This window comes from Hermetia illucens, chromosome 3, assembly GCF_905115235.1.
Source record: "Hermetia illucens chromosome 3, iHerIll2.2.curated.20191125, whole genome shotgun sequence".
In the NCBI taxonomy this organism is placed as follows: domain Eukaryota; kingdom Metazoa; phylum Arthropoda; class Insecta; order Diptera; family Stratiomyidae; genus Hermetia; species Hermetia illucens.
The window spans coordinates 65,091,347-65,115,196 of record NC_051851.1 but is presented as its reverse complement, the minus strand read 5'-3'; the positions used below and the strand labels follow the sequence as shown (position 1 = coordinate 65,115,196).

The 23,850-nt window shown below is 40.0% G+C and overlaps 1 protein-coding gene across 6 annotated transcripts in view; it reads right to left on the bottom strand.

The window, feature by feature from the left end:
- LOC119652680 (tachykinin-like peptides receptor 99D) overlaps window positions 1-21,352 on the bottom strand; it is a 321,905-nt gene extending 300,553 nt beyond the window's left edge. For all 6 annotated transcript variants that reach the window (XR_005249576.1, XR_005249577.1, XM_038056952.1 and 3 more), the window contains exon 1: window positions 20,792-21,352. The gene's annotated coding sequence lies outside the window, so the exon portion shown is untranslated. The remainder of the gene's footprint in view (window positions 1-20,791) is intronic.
- Window positions 21,353-23,850: the final 2,498 nt, after the last annotated feature.

The following is a 23,850-nucleotide window of genomic DNA, read 5'->3' as shown; positions in this document are numbered from 1 at the left end:
ATAGTTTCCATAATAATCTTGTATTCCATAAATCAGATCCCAAAAAGATGCTAAGCTAGCGGAAAGGAAACACATAATGAGAAAATAACAAGCAGAAATGTATTGTGTACACTTCCGACATTTTATGCAAAAATCGGTATTTATGTTAGAAACAATTGGTAGCTTGAATATGAAAATAAAACCAACAGAATATGACCCTTACTTCCATGTAAACCGAGCCTTGCAGCTCCGCAGGTAGGGTTATCTATTTCAGCTGGCGTTTTCTCTCAAGACCTTTTCAGTGTTTATATTTTATTGCCTTTACATCAATATTCATTCTTTTTAAGGCTTTGTGTGCAATTTTGTTCACTGAATATAGTCATATGGGGTATTAAATGAAAGCTCTGGTTGGTATTACACATCCCAAAAATCAGCTCTGGCATTGGATGCAGAAAGGGGGACTACGGGGGATGGAAAGCTATCATTTCATTCATAAACGCCTGGGCTCTGAAATACTCTCCAAACCGTTATCTGATAAAATCAGGTTAATAACAGTACATCATTATAGTTTTGGGAAATTAATTGCAAACCGCTTTAATTTTACCCTAGAATCATCAAGTTGTAGGGGTATAGGTTACAATATGCCGTGTTTGCTGCAAATCGCTCTATTAATAGCAAAGCTTTAATAGTTCGAATTTGTCGCTTCTGTGCTATCATATATACTACAATCTAAAACTTTGAGTCCCAATATCACGTCTAAGGAAATAGTCTAACATAATACATGCATATACATGACAAGGTAGGTATGGAGCAAATGTTCACTCAAATATTTTTCTTTTCATACCTGAAAAGTCCTGCATCTGGTTTCCCGGGTTTCTTTTATGTTTTATAGTTTGAATTTCTTATTTAATTCTGTCCCAATTTTTAAAATTTTTGATATCGATTTGTTTATTTAATTATGATTTATGGAATTATAATATTAAATCGCGCGCGGTCGAGGTGAGGCATGGTTTGTTAGGTATCGGTGGAAACCCACGCAAGTTTTGGATAAATACACATGAGGAACCGTCCAAAACTTCACATGAGGCACCGTCCAAACTTCAGCTATAAAGGGGTACGTAATCTCATTGGGCACCTTTTAAGGTAAGTGCTATTGGCGTATCGATGTTGCCTAGATGGTTTTCTTGTTGTATTTAGTTATTTTGAACCCAACAGGAAAAGGATGCACACAAAACATGAATTCATCGCCTAGAATGTTGTGCGTGTGTGCTCCCACCAACCTTCCCATAGAGGAATTTTGAAGCACCATTCGCTCAGTGATTCCATTAAAATCCATCCATCCGAAATGAATCTTTAAGGAAACTCTGCCTTTTGTTCTCGATAGGATGTGCGAAGCCATTGACAGCTGTGCAATATCTATTGTTATGACCGATGCTGTCACGTGCTCGCAGCGACTCGCAGTTATGTGCTCTGAATCGCGTAGGCGCACAACAATGCACTGCATCACATACAGCCCTTATGCGGGGAATTTCGGTCGCCCAACTCCCATCGCGGTGAATGGTGTGCAATGATTTTCCGTCACCATAAAATTTCAAAGAAAGCGCTGGGAGTTGAATCTGCCGTATAATGTCTTCTTGCCTTAGAGTAAACGAGCGAAATCTTTCACGCGTATAGAAGTATAGAAGAATGTTGAACATGTGTATAGAAGAATGTTGAACATGTGCATACATTTCTCCAGCCAAATAAATCCAAACAATGCACCGGGAGACGAATTTCCTGTGAGTCTTCTTGCACCAGTGTTTCCCTGGTTGCCACCCCCAACAACCAGTCGTGACCAATTAGTTGCTCTCTGAACCGGTAAACTCGGCGGCATAAATAGAGCGGATGTATATATATGCTCGCAGAAATACTAAGCCCGGCGCCTTTATAATCAAATGTATGTTATGTAGCCCCCCCCCCCCCCCACGACTGTAGTTGGTGCTGTGAGAATCTCTCGCAGAATGGCAGAAGATGTAGTTCCAAAGAGGTCGTTGATCATATTACATCGGACATCCGAACACGAAGTGGACGATGTGAATTTGATTACGATGCTTCACCATACTGCCTGAGATGGGTTAACACTGAAAAAAATTAAAGCAGTTGCAGAAAGACGCCTAACTTCGGAAAATATTGTAAAGCTCATGCTGGAACCAGTAGAAAGAAAATCGCGAACTATTTGCGGGAAGTTAAGGTAGGGATAGTTCAGAAGCCACGAAAAAAGAGAGAAAATTATAAAAAGCCCCAGGTGAAAACTGATCCAACTCCGCGGTGTAATGCTTTTTATTTGAATAAGGTCTTCTTGCCTCGCTCTGAGGCGACTGTTTGGAATATCGGCATATCACATATCTAGCCATACTTAAACAACTAAAAGCTGGTTCGGATTTAAAAGAGCAGAAAGGAAACTTCAACAGAACTCACAATAAACAAATGGAAGAGCTGAAAAAAGTATGGTGAAAACAAATGTGAATGTGTGTCCTCAAAAGAATAGAATCTCTATCCAACTATCATACAAAGTCTTGGAAGAGATTACATCTAAGGCGGCAATTACTACTGTCATAGTAAAACAGTCTATACAGCAGCACTCAACGGTGTTTTCAATGACCCAATAAGGTGCAATGCCATACGAATGGCAACAAAACGACTACCTCCAGGGGTAGTCTTCTTAGAAAAGACCGCTTAAGGTAAGCCGTCTATTGAGGAATTTAATAAAAAATTTATTTTAGATGACAATGAATGACACCGGTGAGAATTGCGGAATTGAAAAGATTTTGATTCTGCCACTACTGCTAATATTACTCGAGCGTGAAAAGCTTTTTGGAAATAAATCCCGGCATATTGAGCCGTGCGTTTGCAAGTCATTGAATATATAAAAAATAAGGGCAGATTTTATCCAGCATGTACATATGCGTCACTTGTGGGTGCCAATATTTTTGAATTTTCGATGACAATATTATTTCAATCGTTTTCCGTAATTTCCTGGAATAGTTCATTTCAGCATATACATATATGGATATGAGTTTTCGGATGTGACCCCCCCAATGGGTTATTTTAAGTAAAATTGTCAAATATTTCAGCTTCCACTAAAAATAGCATGAGGTGCGATAATGTCAGGCGAAAATATTCTGTAATCAAATTTTTTCATCCACTACTGGAATGAAGTAAATTTCATCGAAAAAGGCAGATACTCATAACAGCTTTAGCTTCTACCTGAAATTTATGCACGGATGAAAGTTACATATATTCATTTATGCCATTAACTATGTTTCAGCTTTATGAACTTTTTTTGTACATGTGATGAATACACACAATATTTTCCCGAAAATATCAGCGGACTTTTTCAGAGAAAATATTTTAAACAAATTTAGTCATCGGAATCTAAGGGGGAGGAGTTCTCGAAAGTAACTAACGACAAATTCTGGACTGTTTTTGATTCATAATTTATTCTAGGAAGTTCATCTAATTCATTAACCTCATATGAACCCTTTGAGCTATATCAATTTACTTAGTTACTGTTTCGACAATATTTATTGAAGGTTTGTATTCGCAAGGAAGTTAGATGGCCAATTTTGGAAAGAAAACGCTTGAACATTGAATGAGAATCTCCTGTCCATCTATAGTATAAGCATAGTACGAGTTTATGTATGTATATATATTCACATCGTAGCTTTTGGCTGACTTTTTTTGATATTATTAAAACTTTGAATCCCATCACACGACAAGTGTTTTTATTTAGAATCTTATTGTAAGCCCTGAGCAGAAATAATGCCAGTTTTCTGGCGAGTTTTAATTCACTTGATACTCTGACTTCATCACGTAATGTTAGATATTTTCTCAATCATCCCTTGTAATCCGGCTATATTAAATGGCTTATCTTAATAGTCACGCAAACTTTCACTACACCTGCAGTTTGACCGCACAACCACATACTCCACAATTCTGTCATAAAATTATCCCATTCATGGCTAGGGATGTTATTTTGTGGTTGGTTTTGTTGCTGTCGGTTCAACACGTATCAAAATTCATTTGGGTAATAGGTATTTGAAAGCTTTTTCTTTATTTGATTAGACAACCCTTTGGGCGTTGTGTAAAACAAAACTTCATTAGAATCGGTTTACTGTCTGCACCTATTGACAGGAAATTTCTTGGAAATATATCTTGGAATGGAAACTGCTGAATAACTCGCCTATAGTGAATTGCATGACTCCATGTGGAGTTTAACCAATAGTGTGGGTTTTTCTGTGGCTGCAGCCGAGTAGGGTATGCAACAAAAAGTTCCAATTAGTGCTTTCTGAATCCGTTTTGATATCGGTGCGAATTAAAGCGTAGATGGTTGGAAAGCACAAGGGCAAATTGGTAGAAATGTATATTGAATACATCGATTTAACTCCGCCGTGTTATTTATGTATATAGCATTCTTGTCCCAAACCCAGATAAAGGCGAAGGTGTTTTACACTATCTTCAGTAAAACAAAGATAAAATGCAGAAATTAGAAAAAGCGATAAATAACTTTATTTAGTTGGAGTTGCTAAATTCCATCTGACCTCTTGGGGACAGGTCCCGCGACTGACCAACAAAAAAAAACATTAAATGCCTGAGTGAAATTATGCGGTGTTTCCAACGATTAATTAATTGAAATAATAAAAACTTGTTTCTTTTTCGTTGGTATGGATATTTATTCTTGCAAATACCGATATTTCGGGAACCACTTGTTCAAACCACCACTTGTTTGCAAACTGATGTTAGTACTGATGAAGGGAACAAGTGGTATTTGCAAGAATAAATATCCACACCAACGAAAAAGAAACAACAAGTTTTGATTATTTCAATTACATTAAATGCCGTTGGAAACTAAAACTGATCGCGTTCTTGGCGCATGGACGGCGTCAAGACGTAAGTAAATTGGTTGGAGCAAAACAGATACGTGCACGCTAAATATTAGTACCTTCACTGGAAAATTGGAAAAACTCGCAAGAGCACTTCAAACAAGTCGGGAAACCGGAAGCTGGACGCTTCAGGTACGAAAGGTTTTGTGTATTTCTTAGTACGCAGCACGTAATATATGCATATATATGTGAGAGTATCCACTTTCGGGTGATATTGACATTCATAGTCTTGAATTTGTAAAGAAGCGACAACTTTGACGTATTATAACTTTGTTAGTAATAGTGCGATTTCCACCAAACTTGGTAAGATCATGCTCTATATTATACCCTATATTGTTGCGAAATTTCGTAGTCCTAGCATGAATTTAAGGGGGGTTCTGCAGCGAATTACTAAAAATTATAGTAATATACTATTATTAACTTTATTTATGCAGATATCAGTGTGGAAGGTACTTCGGAGCCCAGGCACTATATAGTGGCAGCCTCTCAATTTTTTTCAGATTTTTCGGTTGGGTAGTTTCTGAGAATGGCCCCCGTAAAGGAATGGTCACTTTCAACCACCCGCACTCCCCACCTTTCCAACAAATGTAAAAACTAAGACCAGCTTCGAAAAGTACTGGCCGAGACCTTTAATTTGATATCCCACTATATTTGATGAAAAAAAAATTTACACCCTCCTTTTGCATGCATGGGGACCCCCCCTTAAATTCGTTGTAAAAGGATGTAATTCACTGTATGCGTGAGCGTTCACAGTTCCCAGCTTTCCACCAAATTTGGTGCCAATCGCTGCAACCGTCTCCGAGAAAAATGCGTGTGACGGACAGACAGACAGACAGACAGATAGACAGACGGACAGACAGACGGATAATAACAAAAACCAGCGAGTTGACGTACGCGGAAATCCTACGCAAGGTTAAAGCAGATGCCTCCTTGACGGATCTGAGTGCAAATGTCACGCGGATAAGACGAACACAGAAAGGCGACCTGTTGTTCGAACTTAAAACTGGTGATGACGGAGGCGAAAACCTACGGAAGAAAATTGAAGCATCACTAGGTGAGGCTGCGGCGGTCAAAATGAGTAAGGATTCGGTGGTGATCGAATGCAAGGATTTGGATGAAGTCACCACAAAATCTGAGATCTGCGAGGCCTTGCAAACCCAATTGGGATTACAAACATTGAGCGAGTCTAATGTGCTACGACTTAGAAAAGCGTACGGTGACACGCAGATAGCGTCGATAAGTCTTCCTATTGAAGCAGCGAAAAAGGCGATTGCAGTGGGCAAGGTACGTATTGGATGGGTGGTCTGTCGGTTACGGGAACAGAGTCCAGTACATAAATGCTATAAGTACTGGCAGGTTGGTCATATAGCGAAAGCTTGCACTAGCTCCCAAGACAGATCAAATCTGTGCCGCAAATGTGGAGAACAAGGCCATTTGGCAAAGGACTGCAACGGAATGCCCAAGTGCGTATTCTGTGTGGAAGCAAAAATTAATGACAGCGCCCACATTGCAGGAAGCAGTAAATGCCCAGTGTTCAGAAAGGCGTGCATAAATAAAGCCAAATGAAGTTTATGCAACTCAATCTGAATCACTGTCGAGCGGCCCAAGACCTACTTTCCCAAAGCGTATTCGAGAACAACGTCGACGTTGCGATTGTATCTGAACAATACGAAAATCTGCATAGCGGAGTATGGATAGCAGACAAAACCAGTAAGGCGGCGATATGGAGCTGCGGAAGCCAAGCTATAGTAGATGCGAAAAGACATCCAGAAGACGGGTTCACCCGTGCCAAGATTGGAGGGGTATATATCTATAGCTGCTACGCAGCACCGAGCCTCACAATAGAGGAATTCACGTCATTGCTGGAGAAACTATCCTTCAATGCAAGTCGCTACAACCCCAAAGTAATAGCCGGCGACTTCAACGCATGGGCAGAAGAATGGGGTAGCAGAGAAACCAACGCAAGAGGACGAATATTGCTGGAGACATTCTCGCGCTTGAACGTGGTACTTGCCAACTCTGGGGGAGCCAACACATTCCGAAGGGGAGAATTGCAATCGGCGGTAGACCTCACCTTCGTCAGTGATACCTTAATCAGAGACTTGGAGTGGCGTGTCAGCGAGGAGTACACAAACAGCGATCATCAGGCTATCATCTTTCAAACCTCACAAAGGAATAATTTGAAGCCATTAACACGAATAACGATGAGCTGGGTAACTAAGAAATTCGACGCAGAAATGTTCAAGGAGGTACTTCTGGAAGATACATTGCTATCGGGAAGCGCACAAAACAAAGTTTCACAGGTCGTGGAAAAATTGCAGCGGGCATGCGATGCCGCTATGCCTCGACGTAGTACTTTCCGAAGACGAAATCCTAATTTTTGGTGGAATTCTGAAATTGAGGAATGCCGGAAAAAGTGTCTCAAAGCTAGGAGACGCTCCCAGCGCAGAAGAAACCGACCTGAGTTCGAGGAGCTACACGTGCAATATAAAGATGCGAGGAAAAAATTGCAAGTAGCTATCGCAAGGAGCAAATCCGAACATTTCAAGCGGATGTGTACTGAAGCTGATTCTGACCCATGGGGTGGCGCATATAGGTCAGTGATGTCATCACTAAAAGGCGAGCGCTCCCCACCGATTACTTGCCCAGAGTTGTTGCAGAATATAGTGAACACTCTATTCCCAGTGGATCTGAATGGTACAAGTTTGCCTGCAGTACAGTTAAATCCCGACGAAGTTCCGATAGTGGAAAATGAGGAGGTTCTAGACGCAGCAAAAAGATTGATTGAAAAAAAGACTCCAGGACCGGATGGAATCCCTAACATTGCCCTGAAGGTAGCCGCCAGGACAGCACCAGGTATGTTTGCCCAAGTTTTCACGGCATGCCTTAGGGAAGGAGAATTCCCCGAGCAATGGAAGGTACAGAAGCTAATACTCATTCCGAAGGCAGGTAAACCATTGGGTGACCCCTCCTCATATAGGCCGATATGTCTGGTCAATACCATTGGCAAACTTTTTGAACGAGTAATATATAACAGACTGCTCGCTGTTGCGGAAAAGGAAGGAGGCCTTTCCGACAAACAACTCGGATTTCGTAAGGCAAAATCAACTGTCGACGCAATCAGCATGCTGACTGGCTTGGCTCAGGCTGCAATAGAAGAAGGAAAATGCTGTGCAGTAATAACCCTCGACGTAAAAAATGCGTTCAATAGTGCAAAATGGAATAAAATCATCGAGGCACTCGAAAAGATACAAGCCCCGAAGTACATTGTACGCATTGTGGTCGAGTTTCTCCTTGGGAGAAGACTTTACTGCGACTCGGACGATGGGCTAAAAATATTCCCGACAACTTGCGGAGTGCCACAGGGTTCTGTCCTGGGTCCCTTGCTGTGGCTAGTTATGTACGATGGAGTGTTGACGCTACGCCTACCGGACAACGTGACAACTATTGGCTTCGCCGATGATATCGGAATAACGGTGGTCGCAAAGCACCAAGACGAGATCGAGATCTATGCAAATGAAGCGATATGGGAGATCAATTCCTGGTTGAGAAATTCTGGCCTTTCACTTGCCGAGCATAAAACAGAAGTAGTTCTCATTAGCAAGAGAAGAAAGAACACAACTGTGAAAATCAAAGTTGGCGGAAAAACAATTTACTCCCAACCATCGCTCAAATACTTGGGAGTAATTATTGACAGAAGACTCAACTTCAAAAGACACATTGAGTACGCCGCAACTAAAGCGTCTTCCATCGCTACAACGATCTCGAGGATACTACCGAACATTGGTGGGCCAAGACAAAGTCGACGTCTTCTGCTCTCCAGGGTAGTCAGCTCCGTGCTACTCTACGCAGCTCCAGTTTGGGCAACTGCTCTGAATAACAAAGTGAACTGCCGAAAATTGGGAATGGCATATCGATTAAGTGCACTCCGGGTATGCAGTGCATATCGGACAACATCAGGAGAAGCGGCATATGTACTAGCAGGGATGCTCCCCATAGACATCTTGGCGAAGGAAAGTCGGCGACTCTACGACAAAACGTATGCAGCTGTAGAGTCTAGCGCATTTCGACGGCAGCTGGCACGGTGGGAATCTATCGAACGGTGGCAACAGCGATGGGACGAGTCCCAAACTGGTCGTTGGACATACCGCATCATTCCGGATATTCGGAGATGGTTTGAACGAAACCATGGGGAATTAAGCCACGAGTTAACACAATTCTTGAGTGGACATGGAGGTTATCGTGCTTATTTACATCGATTTGGTCACGACGAATCACCATGCTGCCCAAGATGTGGTAACGTGGCTGAGAATGCGGAGCATGTCATATTTGATTGCCCCAGGTTCACCGCGCACCGAGCAAGAATGGAAGCGGTCGCAGACAGGCGTTTAACACCCGAAAACATTGTGGAGTTTATGCTGGAGTCAACGGATGCCTGGAACCAGGTTGTAAGGGAACTGCAAGCTATTCACCAACAGCTTAGGCAGGAAGAACTACGACGAAAACAAGGAAGGGAGAGAACCATAATGAGCCGCAGTTAAAAGCTGATCCAGCCCCGCGATGCAATACTTGATAGGAGTTCCGTGGGGAGAGTGGAATGAGAAGGAGGTGGTTTTAGTGAGTAGAAGTCTCACATAACTGCGTGGCAGGAGCCAGCAGTAGGTTTTGAACCTTTCCACCTTCCAACGCCGAAAAAAAAAAAAAAAAGACGGACAGACAGACAGACAGACAGACAGTAAACCGATTTTAATAAGGTTTTGTGTTTACACAAAACCTTAAAAAGGCGCATTGAGGTCTGGTGACAAAAGCTGCGACATAGAACATGAACGCGGTAAAAATGATTATAAACTTCTCTATTGCGGTAGCATACACATTTAATACGGTGTTGGCATTGACATCTCAGAGGTTTCCCTGATGTCATTAAAGAAACGGATCGATTTGATGACCAGCTGATGAAGGTCATCATTATATCAGCTGATCATACGATTCACCGCATACACACCACAGATAAGTCGATCTAATACCGAGCAATACGCCTTCTGGCAACTTCTCGATACGAAGACGTGTAACGTGTCTGCTGATGACTATATCATTTCAGGCGCCCTTAATAGTCTAAAGGCTATCGTACGGAAGGTCGCGGTTCAAATCTCAGTGGTAGTAGTGGGATTTGTGTCATGATTTGACATCAGATACCAGTCGAATCAGCTGTGAATGAGTACCTGAGTCAAATCAGAGTAATAATCTTGGGCGAGCGCAATGCTGACCACATTGCCTCCTATAGGGTATTCTAATCCTGTAGGTTTTGAATGAAGTGTTCTAATACACTTCAAGGCCCTGACCAATTGGATTGTTATTAATGGTCATGTAAGTGAAAAGTCAGACACAACAGGTGCCAAAAATCGACACACACCCGAAGAAATACAATCTTTTGTTTTTAACGTACGAAAATCTACTCTCTTAGCAGTTTATCACCACCGCCAACTACGAAGCCTTTCCCGACTGTCTTGCGATTCAAGCCATTGGTGCGCATTAAATGATGAGGATTTCGTGAAAAGAAAGAAGAAATGATTTCACTTACGCAATTACAATTAGGTAAGCGGGTTATCAACCGAGATTCTTGGGTCTGGAATGAAGATGTGAAGATTGTGAAAACAATCATAAGTTTCTCGCCGATGAAACGGTAGTCAATTGAGGAGTTTACAAGAATGCCAATCGAGAAGCAAAAAGGGGTCGTTCCAGCGGCCTATTACAAAGTCTTTACGATAAACTAGACATACAGGATGGTGAGAAAGATCTGTTTCGACTAGTCAAAAGCCGACACCAACGCACACAGGATATGGAGTACTTCTGTTTCGTTAATGAAAAGAATGGTACTTTGCTTGCCGATAGACGAACTGCGACGGATAGATGGCGAGAATAATTTGAGCAGACTTCAAATGAATAGCTTGTGTATTCTCCATTTCCAGAAGCACTGCCGACATTTGGAACAATTGCACCTGCCAGAGCGGTTGGTGCTCTAAGGTGGCGGTGAGGAAGAGGGAGCAGCAACTATGTCGTGATGTAATAGGCGAATGCTCCAAGATTTATATAGGCGATCAAGCCTGTACCTCAACGGAAGTGCCCGGTTATTTCCGGTTGGCCCACTAGTGGGAGTTCCATGGGGATTGTAGTTACGTCCAGGTGGACAGAAAGACCCTCGGGTCTCAAATGTGAGGATTCGTTTAAACTCGGGTGCTGTACTCCTTGGTTCGGTATAGATTTAGGTATTTCGTGCATCCACCAGCATGAATGCTGAGCCGTGCACTCGGTCTATACGGAAGTACCGTTGTTACTTGCCATAGCGGAGTTCCGATTGTAGTCACAAAATCAATCGTGTCTTAAGAAGACCGTGGGGTGTTAACTTTAAGCGACAGGTACTTAAGTAAATCCACCAGGATGTAACTGTCAGCGCGACAGAAGTCAAAGAAACAATAAAACGAATGAAATCGGTTAAGACAAAAGGATCTGGAGAGCTGAAGCCCGATACAGTGGCTCGATGAGTTCTTCAATCGAATCAAATGTTAATTGCGTTATGAAATCATGCATGCATTATCGCAACCTGGATGAAGTGGAACATCTTAAATTGAACATTTTTGGCAGGGCCGTCTGCCCGGTCGCCCTCTATGGTTTTGAGTGCTATCCGACTATGAAAAAAAACGATGATCAACGACTCGCGGTAATGGAAACGAAGATGTTTCGTTTGACCAATCGCCTAATACGCATAGATGACATCCGAAATGACGATATTCGCGATCGATATTGTACCGACAGTGAAAAAATTGCGAGCAAGGCTTATTCGATGGTATGGCCCTGTAATTCACGCGAAAGAGAATTCACTTGCAAAGATTGGTCTGAAATCAGAATCGATGGGAAATGGCCAAAATGCCGCCCGAAACAACGATGGCTTCATATGCCATATCATGAACGATTCCATCCAGATCAAGCCTTTGACAGATAAAACAAGTCGGAATACCGGAAGCTCGCGCTTCGGATATAAAGGTTTTGTGTTCATCTTATGTAAGAAATTTCAACGCAGCTACAAATCCAACATACTCCTTCATATTGTTCCAAACTACGAGACATACCTACATATTACAGCCATAGATATTACGCTCACCCTAAACAATGAAACTGCCTATTTCCGATTACTGTACACATATATACACGTATATAAATTGATCGTACCCTTATTTCCGATTTACTTCTTATATCTATTTGAATTAGGCACTACCCGCAAAGTTCATTAGCACGCATATATTATATACCTACATGCACACATGTCTGGTTGCAAATAACTAAAAAAACTAAAACAAAATAATTCTCCGCCACCCAATTCATAAGAACTCATTTCGTTGTGGTATTGACGAATTGATATCTGATGATGACGTCATGCAGGTTGTAGAGTGCACGAAATTTACAAAAAATTGTAAAGTTTCACCCCCTATAACTTTGTTAATAATAATTGGATTTTCTTCAAACTTGACCAAATTGTGCATTATGTTCTTCATTATACGCATGCCACTTCTGGGGTGCTTCTGGGATGAACATAAGGGGGGTGCCGGGTCAATTTCTAAAATGTGGAAATATACTATTATTAACTTTATTTGTGCAGATATCGGAACCGGATATATTTTGAGGCCTAGATTTCGTAGAGATGCACCACTGTGATTTTTTTCAAATTTTTCGGTTGAATAGGTTCTGAGAACGAGACTTGTTACACTTTTTGGGGGTCATATTTTGAGCCCTCACTCCTCTATGTTTCACTCAATATCAAATATTGAACCAGTTTTGCAAAGTACTAATTGGGACCTTTCATTTGATACCCCACATGGCTACATTCTGTGAAAAAAAATGTGCACCCTCCATTCACATGTATGGGGAGCCCCCCCCCTTAAAGTTAACACACGATGGCGCCACTGCATGTAAAGGGATCACCAGATTACATACTCTCACCAATTTTCGTGACAATCGATCTAGTCGTTTCCGAATAAATCGGGTGTGACAGACAGACAGACAGACAGACAGACAGACGGGCAGACAGACACCGTCTCGATTCTAATAAGGTTTTGTTTCACACAAAACCTTAAAACCGCTTAACCGATTAAAGCGAGCTGACCGCGCTCTTGGGGTAGCCAAAGGCTGAAGAAGATGCAAGAAATTTAATCTGCTAACATCAGAACGTGGACCGGTATGCTATATACTGTATTTCGAATGTGGAATGAATGAAGTGAGTTAAGGATGCATAAAACAGTAATGCATGAGATCGCTACACAGTGCCATGATCTAGATGAGGTCACTTCTAAGGCAGAAATTTGCACTGCCTTAGCGGAGCAATTTAAGCTGAACGGCTTGCAGGAGGCATCCATTGTAAGCCTCAGAAAGTTGTATGATGCACATAGACGACGAATATCCGGCTATCAGCAAAAGCAGCGTGCAAGCTGCTAGATGTCAGGAAGATTCGTATTGGAAAGGTAGAGATACTTCAAGTGTGTCGAGAGCATGCACAAATGCGGTTGATCGATCTGACCGATGTAGACGCTGTGGGGAAACTGGTCACATTACTTTTGAATGTTATAAGGAACATATTGCCGGAAGCGACAAGTGCCCTGAGTGCGCACGAATCGAAGGTACAAGTGGTTATAATAAGCGTACCCAATAGAAACCACAACACTCGCTCCCGATATCTCCTCGAACGTTAGTGAAAATTACACCCACAGTGATCAACAGGCAATGGTCTTTCACTGGAGTGCACCTATGCAAGACACGATGGGGCGGACTTAGTGCAGTTTGAGAGAAGCAGAGGAGGTGAGAAAGGCGCGGTTGTGGGGCGAAGCAAGAGTATAAAGCCATTCCCAAATATCGAAGAAATGCTTTGCGGTGGTTTTGCGAGGAAGATGACAGGAGTTACGGATTGGTTTTAGTCGATAAAAATCCCATATGCTTCAACATATGTATTAGTCGATTCTTTGGTTTCACACAAAACCTTAAGAAGAAACAAGTCGGGATACCGGAGGTAGTATTTGTCCCATTAGTACGTAACACGTAATATATTCATATATCCATAAGGTTAACATACTGCTATATAATATAGGCTTTAATAGTACAACATTGTAGAAGAACCCTATAAGCTGACTTTGAAGGAGGCGAACAACTAATATGAGATTTCTCGGCAACAAATATTTCAAACAGTTAAACTACAATTTATTACTAAAAATTTTAATTCATCCTTCATTTCTCCATTGTTAACTAAAATTTTCATTTCCCAATTGCTAACACATATATGGTCTTATGATATTGTTTATAAAATACAAAAATTTTAGAGTAGAAACCATAACCAACCCCGTACTGTATGTGCAACACCACATTATGCATTTAATCGTTACTGTCATGCAAGGTGCAATTTGTGCATTACACAATAATGCATTTCACTCATAACCCAAAGATACCGTGATTGCTTTAAATATAATGTCATGAGACCATAACGCAAGGTCATTAAAAGTGCATACAGTGGTTTAGCGAGATAGCGCTCAGTTTAACAACTTTATGAGTTCCTTGTTTACAGTTTTAATTGACTTTGAAACTAAACCACTTTAAGGACTAACATTAATTTAGCTTCTGGCACATATGACTCCTTCTTGGCACGTATGATTATTTTCTTCAGTGATTTGAACGTTTTCAATTAAATGTTTCGATTATGAGAAAATGAAAGGTGGGTAATGAACATGACGGGTGGAGGATGACAAAATGAACATCCGAGTTGAATATTATGGAATACGAGAGCAGAGATATAATATATAATATTTCACAAGATATTTAATCGTTCGAGTCCGTCCGCACCCAGGAAAAACTCAAAAAAAAAGAATATACAGGCGCTTTCTTCTCTGCCAGCCTCTTCAAAGAGTTCATAACTGTAGGGAAATGGAGTATCCTAACCCTGGGATCCAAATAACAACCACGTTTAAATGATTGGGTATATAGCAATTTGGAAATCGAAAGTTGGCCGCTTCAAATACAAAACACAGTTTGCTTTTCTTCCAAAGATTCAATAGTGCTGTTATTCAAGACCTATTAAGCCGGCAAATTCATTCTAGAGAACACCGTTTTCTTCTGCTTCTTATGTGTCATTACAGAAAACTTCGTCTTTCCTCTCACTGCGAAGGACCACACTACAACCTAAAAAACAAAACAACCGTGGGAATATCATACCAACCTAGCGGAAGAAAACATAGGAGTTAAAACTGGAAAAAATACCGGCTCGACAATACGCGTAGAGCGCCTTAGATTGCAGCGAATTTGAACAGAATAGACAATTTCGACCTATTACAACCTTGTTAATAACAGTGTTCAGTTTTCACCAAACTTAGCAGGACCACGCTTTCCATCACGGCCTGTAGCCTGCAAATTAATAATTCTAGTATGAATATAAGGGGGTTGGCAATCAATGATTGAAAATGATTGTAATATACTATTAGTGACCTTATTTGAGCATATATTGACATGGAGGCTATTTCGGAGTTTAGACACCGTATAGTGGCATCTTTCCGATTTTTTTCAGGTCTTCGGTTGGGTAGGTTCTGAGGATGGGTTCGTGAAAGAAGTGATCACCTTCTAGCGCTCCTCTCCCTCCTCCTGCATAAAACGTCAGTACTGAGAACTGATTTTGATGGCTTAAAAGTGTTTTCTAGTAAATTTCCAAAAAACATTAATATACTATTATTGACTTAATTTGAGAAGATGTCAGTATGGAGGATGTTTAAAAGCCTGGACACCGTTTAGAGGTAGCTTCCTGATTTTTTCTTAGGTAGTTTCTGAAGAAAGAAATCATTTTATTTCCTTACACTGCCCACCATTTCAACAAATTTCAAAACCATGACCGGCTTCGGAAAGTACATATCGAGACCTTTCATTTGATATCCCACTGACTATATTCGGTGCAAAATTTTGACACTCTTGTTTTTCATGTATGGGGAACCTCGTTAAACTCATAGTAGGTTACTTACCGCATGCGAGGGGGTCCAAGGTTTACACCCTCCATAGAATTCCATAGCAATAGGAGTAACTGCTTCTGAGAAAAGCGCGTGTGGCAGACAAACTGACTGACAGACAGTGAATCGATTTTAATAAGGTTTTGCTTTACATAAAACCTTGAGAATACCGAAAGTAACTTCTTCATATATGGGAGTTTAATATTTCACTCGTATGTCAACTACTATAGACAGTAAAGCGTGAGCATCCTATTTGCATGACTTAATATGCAGTGAATTCTCGCAAAATTCTTAAGTTTGGATTGCAATAACTTCGATATTATTGCCACAATGCTACGCCCAGGATACACTAAAGGGATTTTAGGGGGTTCATCTCAAAAAGTTGGTAATCTAATATCATTAAGTTTTTTGAGCAGATTTTGAAATGGGACAAACTTTGAGGCATGGATTTCATATAAGCGCATTGCTTTGATGCTTTTCAAATTTTTTCGGTTAAGTAGTTTCAATTTACGTCTCAACTAACTCTGCTTGTGAAAGTACTAATTGAGACTTTTCATTTGATAGTACACATGGGTACATCACGTGAAAAGAATGGTACATCCCCCCTTTATACGTAAGGGGAGCCCCGCTTTACACTTCATCACTTCAATTTATGTTTTCCGCTGTATATGTAGGATTTTATTGCTCCCATATGTCAATTTTGAAAAAAGGTCTTCCTAAAGTAACTACTTTCATTATTGCCATTTTTGGGGCAATGTAAAAGTGTCGAAATTTGTTTTCCATTTTATGGTTCATTAATTGGAAAAAACATTCTCAAAGTAATTTTCTTAGCTTATTGTTGATTTTTTGTATTGCCATAAAACAATTGCCCGAGAAGCTGAAGTCCTTTATCGTGGAAGTGTTACAAAAGGGGTCTAGTCCAACAGTAGTTGCTAGGAAACTCAGCATCTCCCATCCGATTCCGTAACACGAACCCTGCTGCAAGAAAGAGGATTATGGATATCCGAAATAATCAAATCAGACGCAAGACCGTCTGCACGTTCGGATTGTGTCGAAAAAGATCCGTTTAAAATGGTGTTTCTAATATATCAGATTAGGATGATAACTCGCGGAAGCTGGGAGTCACAGCAGGTAAGGCTAAAATTATTTTGTGGTTGACAATGAAATCAGATCCATTGAAAATCTCGCACACTGTTATGCATTGGTGGCGTATAGGTGAGTTGTTTTTGTGAAATTACGTTCCCTATATACGTGGGAGTTTATTGAGAGGCGTCTTCGATGGTATGGTCACGTAATTCGCATTAACGAGAATTCACTTGCCAAGATTGGTGTGAACATTGAAGTCGATGATAAGCGACCAAAAAGTCGGCAAAAATATCGGTGGCTTCATGCGCTGGATGGGAATTTGAAAGCCTCATGCAAATCAGACAAAGAATCTTAAAAATAGAAATAGAATTAAATCGACCAAAAGGTAACGAAAAAGAATCGAAATGAAAAGGAAAAATAAAACATCAAAAGGACTGAAACCAAAAATAAAACAAGTCGAAGAATCGAAAGCTGGAGGCTTCAGGTCTAAAAGGTTTTTTGTATTTCTTTTATAAAAACATTTGAGTGAACATTTGTCCTATTGGTACCTAGGATATAATATATGGATATATATGTGAGAATATCCACTTTCGCATGATACTAACATTCAAAATCTTGAACTTGCACAAAAGCGACAACTTAGACTTACTATAACTTTGTTAGTAATAGTGCAATTTACGCCAAACTTGGTAGGAACATGCCCTATGCTATATGCTATATTGCTGCATTCGTGATTTCGAGATTATACACTGAACTTAAGAAGGGTTTTGCAATCAATTACTAAAAATTATGGTAATATACTATTGTTAACTTTATTTGAACAGATATCAGTATGGAAGGTATTTCGGAGCCTAGGCATATAGTGGCAGCCTCTTGATTTTTTTCATATTTTTCAGTTGAGAAGTTTCTTAGAACTAACTATCCAACAAATGTCAAAACTAAGACGGGCTTCGTAAAGTACTAACCGAGATCTTTCATTTGATTTCCCACATGATTATATTTGGAGAAAAGAATGTACACCCTCCTTTTGCATGTATGGGGATTCCCACTTAAATTCGACAAAGAAAAATGTTTGCGTGTGCGTTCACAGTTCGCAATTTTTCACCAAATTTGGTATCAATCGCTGCGACCGTTTGTTTAACACAAAATCTTAAAAACGAGAATAAACAAGAAATACAGACATCAATAATTATATACGCAAAGAGAAAAAAAGGCAAAAACATCTAAAGAAAGCACCAACTCAACATAAAAGCAAACTTCAACCATATACTTAAAACAATAGCTATTACTATCTGTATTGCTCTCAACTGATTTTATGTTGTTATTAATATTAAACACAAGTCTAAGTTTAATGTTGTACTTCTTCATGCAGCGGAAAAGTCGGCACAAAACAAAACTTGTTTTTCTTCTCTTAACTTTGCTGAATTCTCAAAACTAGGCTACCGATCTCCTCGATCAACTGCCAAACATACTGCTAATCTTGCTTCGGACCATGAATCCGGAATCGGACAACAACAAAAGCTGCTTCACAACCGTGCTAAGGCAGAATTTTTCTAATGCTTCACACAGAACCTTTAGGTGAAAAATATAAGGCCAATGATCGTTTTTCTCCTTTTCAATTTTTTTATTAAAGAATTACCAAGTCGGAATTTAAGGTTGCCTCGACGTTTTCAATGAAAATTTCGAAATATTGACTGTTAAAATTGAAATTTAAACGTCGTTAATTTTTATGAATGGGACACAGGAACGGGAACAAGATATAATGAAATGAAAAGGTAGGATCTAAGGAAAACGACAAAATACTGCCTGTAATTCAATGAATGAATTTCCGGCGGCTCGATACAAAGCAATAAATAAGAAAATAGTTAGCAACACTAGCAATTTTCAAACAGATTTTTATAAGGTTTTCGTTTCCATAAAAAAGCAAGTCGTGAAAACTCGAAGAGTACTTCACTTTTGGGAGAAATATGTAAGCGAGCTAACAGAACATGTAGTTGCATTTTCAATTCCTATAGAGCATTATGTCCAGACCCGCCCAATAAAAATTGACGCATTCGAATGTTTGAACACTTTTAAAATGATAACGCGTGGTTTCGGGCCTCCAGCTGATAGTCTTTTCTCTCAATCTCAGATAAATTTCGATAAACGAATATAAATAATGATACGCCCAAAATTAGCAATTACAATGTTATCAAATCAGCACCACTAAATAGCTAATATGGACAATGAATGGTATCAAATTTGTAATTGTTTATGATCAACATGTTGAACTCACAAATATACTCGTATGATCCACTGATTCAAGTACAAAGAATTCAAAGAATTCGGCAACCGAAAAAAGAACGCCTTATGTTGAAAAAAAGTAGGACTTTCTTATCTTTGGACGCGCAAATTTGATTGATATATAAATACATTGCCAGGAATATCACTGTGCACTATTTGCATATGGAACGACTCACTTTAATATAATGCGAACATTCTGTGATGTTTCAGAATGCAATAAGTTAACCATAAGGCCCGAGTCGTAACTTTTCAGAAAGATGATCAGTAGATTTTCCAAAACGCTATAAAAGATAAATTTAAAAAAAATATATTTCGTTAGACATGAATCACAATATCTAGATTTCAATGTGCTAACGTGTACAAAGAAAAACTTCCAGTGGAAAATTAAAATGCCTTTATTAGGCTACTGGCCATAGGTTTCGAATTTTTTTTTTTGGAGACGTTAGCACGTTGAAATCTGGATATTCTGATTCATATCTAACAGGACATATTTTGTTAAATTTATATTTTATATCGTGTTGAAAAATCTACTGATCGTTTCTCGCAAAGGCTATAACCCGTGCCTAATGCCATGATCTGCACTACACTTCTCAGTATTGTTCTCCTAGTTGTAATTTATATAAATTTTGATGCTTCTAAAATGAACTTAAAATTGACTTCTAGGTTTTCGAATTGAAGTAAAATATTTATCTGAGAAAATATTGGAATGTCATTTCACAGATTTCATGATTTCTTAATTCTCTTTTATACTGAATGGTTATCCAGAGCGGGACTGTCTAACACCAAAGCCTTTTACAAGTATGTGGAGCCCACCTAGGTTCGGCACAAAATAACCCTCCTTTTTGGTTGTGTCCTTTTATAGCCAAATCTGAATAAACCTTGTTCCAAAAACATAAAAAGTTTCTATATAAATAGTGCCCGACAAACACATAAACAAAAAAAACAGGAAAGAAAGCCGGAAAAACAGATGGCAAAATAATTTTGGAAATGTGGCTTTTCTAGTCGAAACAGAATAAATATAATATTAGAGCCTGTCTTGAAATTATTGTAACAGCGAAAAAAAAAAGAACCGAAAAATCGAGGACTTTTTCTAATTACGCAGCAGCGGGAATAGCTACATAAATGTCCATTACTCGGGTAATTCCATTAACCTTTCAAGAGGATGTTGGGATTAAGCGAAATCATCTAAGAGCTTAAGAACATTTTTTTCACTTCCGCTGAAATCTTTTATAAAATTAATTTCACCAAATATCCTACAAAGTTGAAAGTTGAAAACATAAAATATATTTTCAACCTTACTTTTGCAACAATTGGGAATGGAATACAGATACCTTTTTTTAATTAAAAGCATATAAACATATTTCCATCACTAGTAATTGATGTGTACAAAATGCAACCTTTTTCAAAGAACTAATAAGAGTGTCATGCATAAGGCACTTAGAAACACATAAATAATGAGATAAATTAATAGCGTTCAAGCTAGCTTAAATATATTACCGAAATTACAGCAGTCTAATTTAAGAGCTGCTAAATTCTCTAACGTCCTGATTCGAAGAAGATTTCAGAGTGACAACGGAATTGGAATTTAATTTTTTGGTATCCACTGACACTATTTAAACATTTCAACTATAACACAAGATTTCATCGAAAATCACTGAACCATTAAAACTTTCAAAAATACTATATCACTAAATCCTTTCTCACGCCTTCCAAGATTTTCCGGAGGAGCTTATCTTCGCACTAGCAATCTTTTACCACTGAAGTATGCGAAACGTGAAACTTTTACACCAAAATGCACTCAACCAGTACCCCCGGAGCCCGAGTCACAAGATAGTTACATACGGATTAAATAACCATCACAAACAGATTCCGAGTGCACAATTTCACATGAATTTCCACTGAGGCATTCCACCAAACTGGATAACTTTTATGCTTTCAGGATATAACATAGGATCTTGACTTTAGCGGAATCTTACAGTTGGAAGTACTCTAGAGAGCATTGGACGTTGGTGCCGAGACCCAATGGTTCCTTACTAGATCCAGCTAGTACTTGCCGCGTAAAAGAAAACCGAAATACTAACGTCTCATGGAAGTTTATAACAGCCCGTTGATAATTTCAAATTTTCAGATGTGGAACGTACGTGTGGTACGTGGATGAGAAATAGAACGAAGGGGTAGGCTGATGAAATGGACGCATGCGTCGATTTTGGGAAATTCTGTGTTCTATTATTAAATGAATTTAGTTGAAAGATTCAAAGAAAGAACCCCATTGTTGATTTGAGTAACAGGAGTTTGTTGAATTTAACTATTCAATTCCGCTAGATAACAGATAGCGCATCTAACGAATGATGGTAGTAAATCATTTTAAGAATATGGGGGTCGTGTTCAACTTCTATACTTTTCGTCTCATCAGTTTATGTGTCTCTTAGTGGACAACTTTCTACTTATATGCCTTGCAGTCAGGGAACAACGATAATCATATATGTATTTTAAGATTTTTGGTGAGAATATACAACGATTGCTGAAGGCAGCTTCATCATTCTCTTAATTTCCTCAAGTCCCCTAAAGATTGCACGTTATTTTTTCCAATAGTGAATGAATGACACATTCGACCGATGATGCACTCTAAGTGTATTTATCATTTTCTGACTCTAATATTTCAAATCTAGGATAGTTGACAGGCGCCTTATGTGTTGTGGTTCAAGAATACACTCCGAGCTTCCAGTGCTCGTAAGAGGCAACTAAATGGGATAGAAATTTGTGGGCTAGTAGCCTGCAAATTTTCAAACTCTATTGCCACCGAAATATCAACAACCCCTTGGATGGGGACTGATCTCACAGCAACGACCCTATCGATTGTGAAATCTTGGGAATCTGAGACTGAGAGTGGAAAAAGGCGATAATGGTTAAGATTTAAAAAAAGGCACCCATTTGGAGTGTAGCAGTTGGAGGGATATCTGCGGGCTTCGTGCCGTTGCAAAGACAATAGGTAAAATAATCCTGGAATCCATTAAAAAAAATCTCGAAACCTTGATCGCCAGCGCGCATGCTGATTTCCACTCGGAATTCTCCTGAATTGACCACATCAAAACCCTGCGAACCATTTGGGAACAGTGTGCGGAGTTTAGATCTACGCTGCTCCCGCTTTTCATTGATTTCGAGGAGGCTTTGAATAGCGCGAACAGGGAGTCTATCTGGAGCGCTCTACATATGAAACCGTTAGCTATAGATTTAGAATCCCTCACACACAAGCAAAAAGTTAACTTTAGCCTATTTTAGGCTTAACGTACTGGCGGTTTCAAGTAGGATATAATTCGAACCCTTGCCGTGTTTTGTGATAATATAAAAAGGAGCGATATCCATCTGTTGCCAATTTCAGTCACGCTACTCCCAGGGCAGAGTTGAGGTAGTGTCTCTGTGCCTCTGCCCTGGACGAAAGCATTAGTCATCTTTCTCTCTCCCTCTTACTATCGTTTGAAGATGGAAAGCTTTAAAAGCTACCGTTCGCCCTAGCTAGACGGCTATGTCGGACTCTTCAAGACTAAAACGACCTATTTCTCCATCCACTCCCCTCGCTTGACACCCATATGGTATTATCTTGCGGGTTGAATCAGAATTTATCCTGCATTCGCAATCGCGTTCGTGTTTGTCGCTCGTTCCATATTCCGACTGACTTCTTCCTGTCGAAGCTTCTAATGACTTCCACCTTTTCACTGTAGTCTATATCCTCCTCTATTTCAGCATATGCTCCATGATATTCTACGGAGGGAGCCCGCCATGGCCGTGCGCATATCATCTTTATAACCCAAGAGGCCCGAGGCGTGGCTCCAATAGCTCGAGCCACACGCTGGCCGACATCGCATTTGGTCGCATCTGGTCGCCTCCTCTTCAGAATTTGAGCATACAGCGCATCTCCAGTGCATTTTGTAACGTCCCTTTGAGGCCGGCCTTCTTCTCAATGTTGAAAAGTGCAAATTCTTCCAACCGCAGGTCAGATTTCTCTGCCACAATATAACCCCTGATGACATCTAACCAGAGCCGGACAAGGTGCAAACAATTGCGAGCTTCCCGCTTACTAAAACAGTTAAGGACCTGAGAAGGTTCTTGGGCATGCTAAACTTCAATCGTTGTTTCTTGCCCAGGGCCGTCCACCATCAGCCGATCTTTACCAACTATCTGTCTGGGCCACAAACCAAAGACACTCGATTGATTGAGTGGTCCACAGCGGCTATTCAGGAATTTGAGTCAACCAAGTCAACAGTTAGTGGACGCCACGCTTTTGGTATTTCCCCAACAAGATGCGCCCCTAACCGTTTTCGTCGATGCCTCAGAAATCGCTGTAGGTGTGCTGTTCTTCACTAAAAGGTAAACCAAAGCTGGCAGCCGTTGAGCTTTATCTCAAAACGGTTGAACCCCGCTCAACGGAACTACAGTACCTACGATCGTGAGTTGTTAGCCGCGTACCTGGCAATCAAATACATTCGCTCTTCCCTAGAAGGAAGGAAGGCCGCTCACTGTGTTAACGGACCACAAGTTCTGACATTTGCCTTAAAACA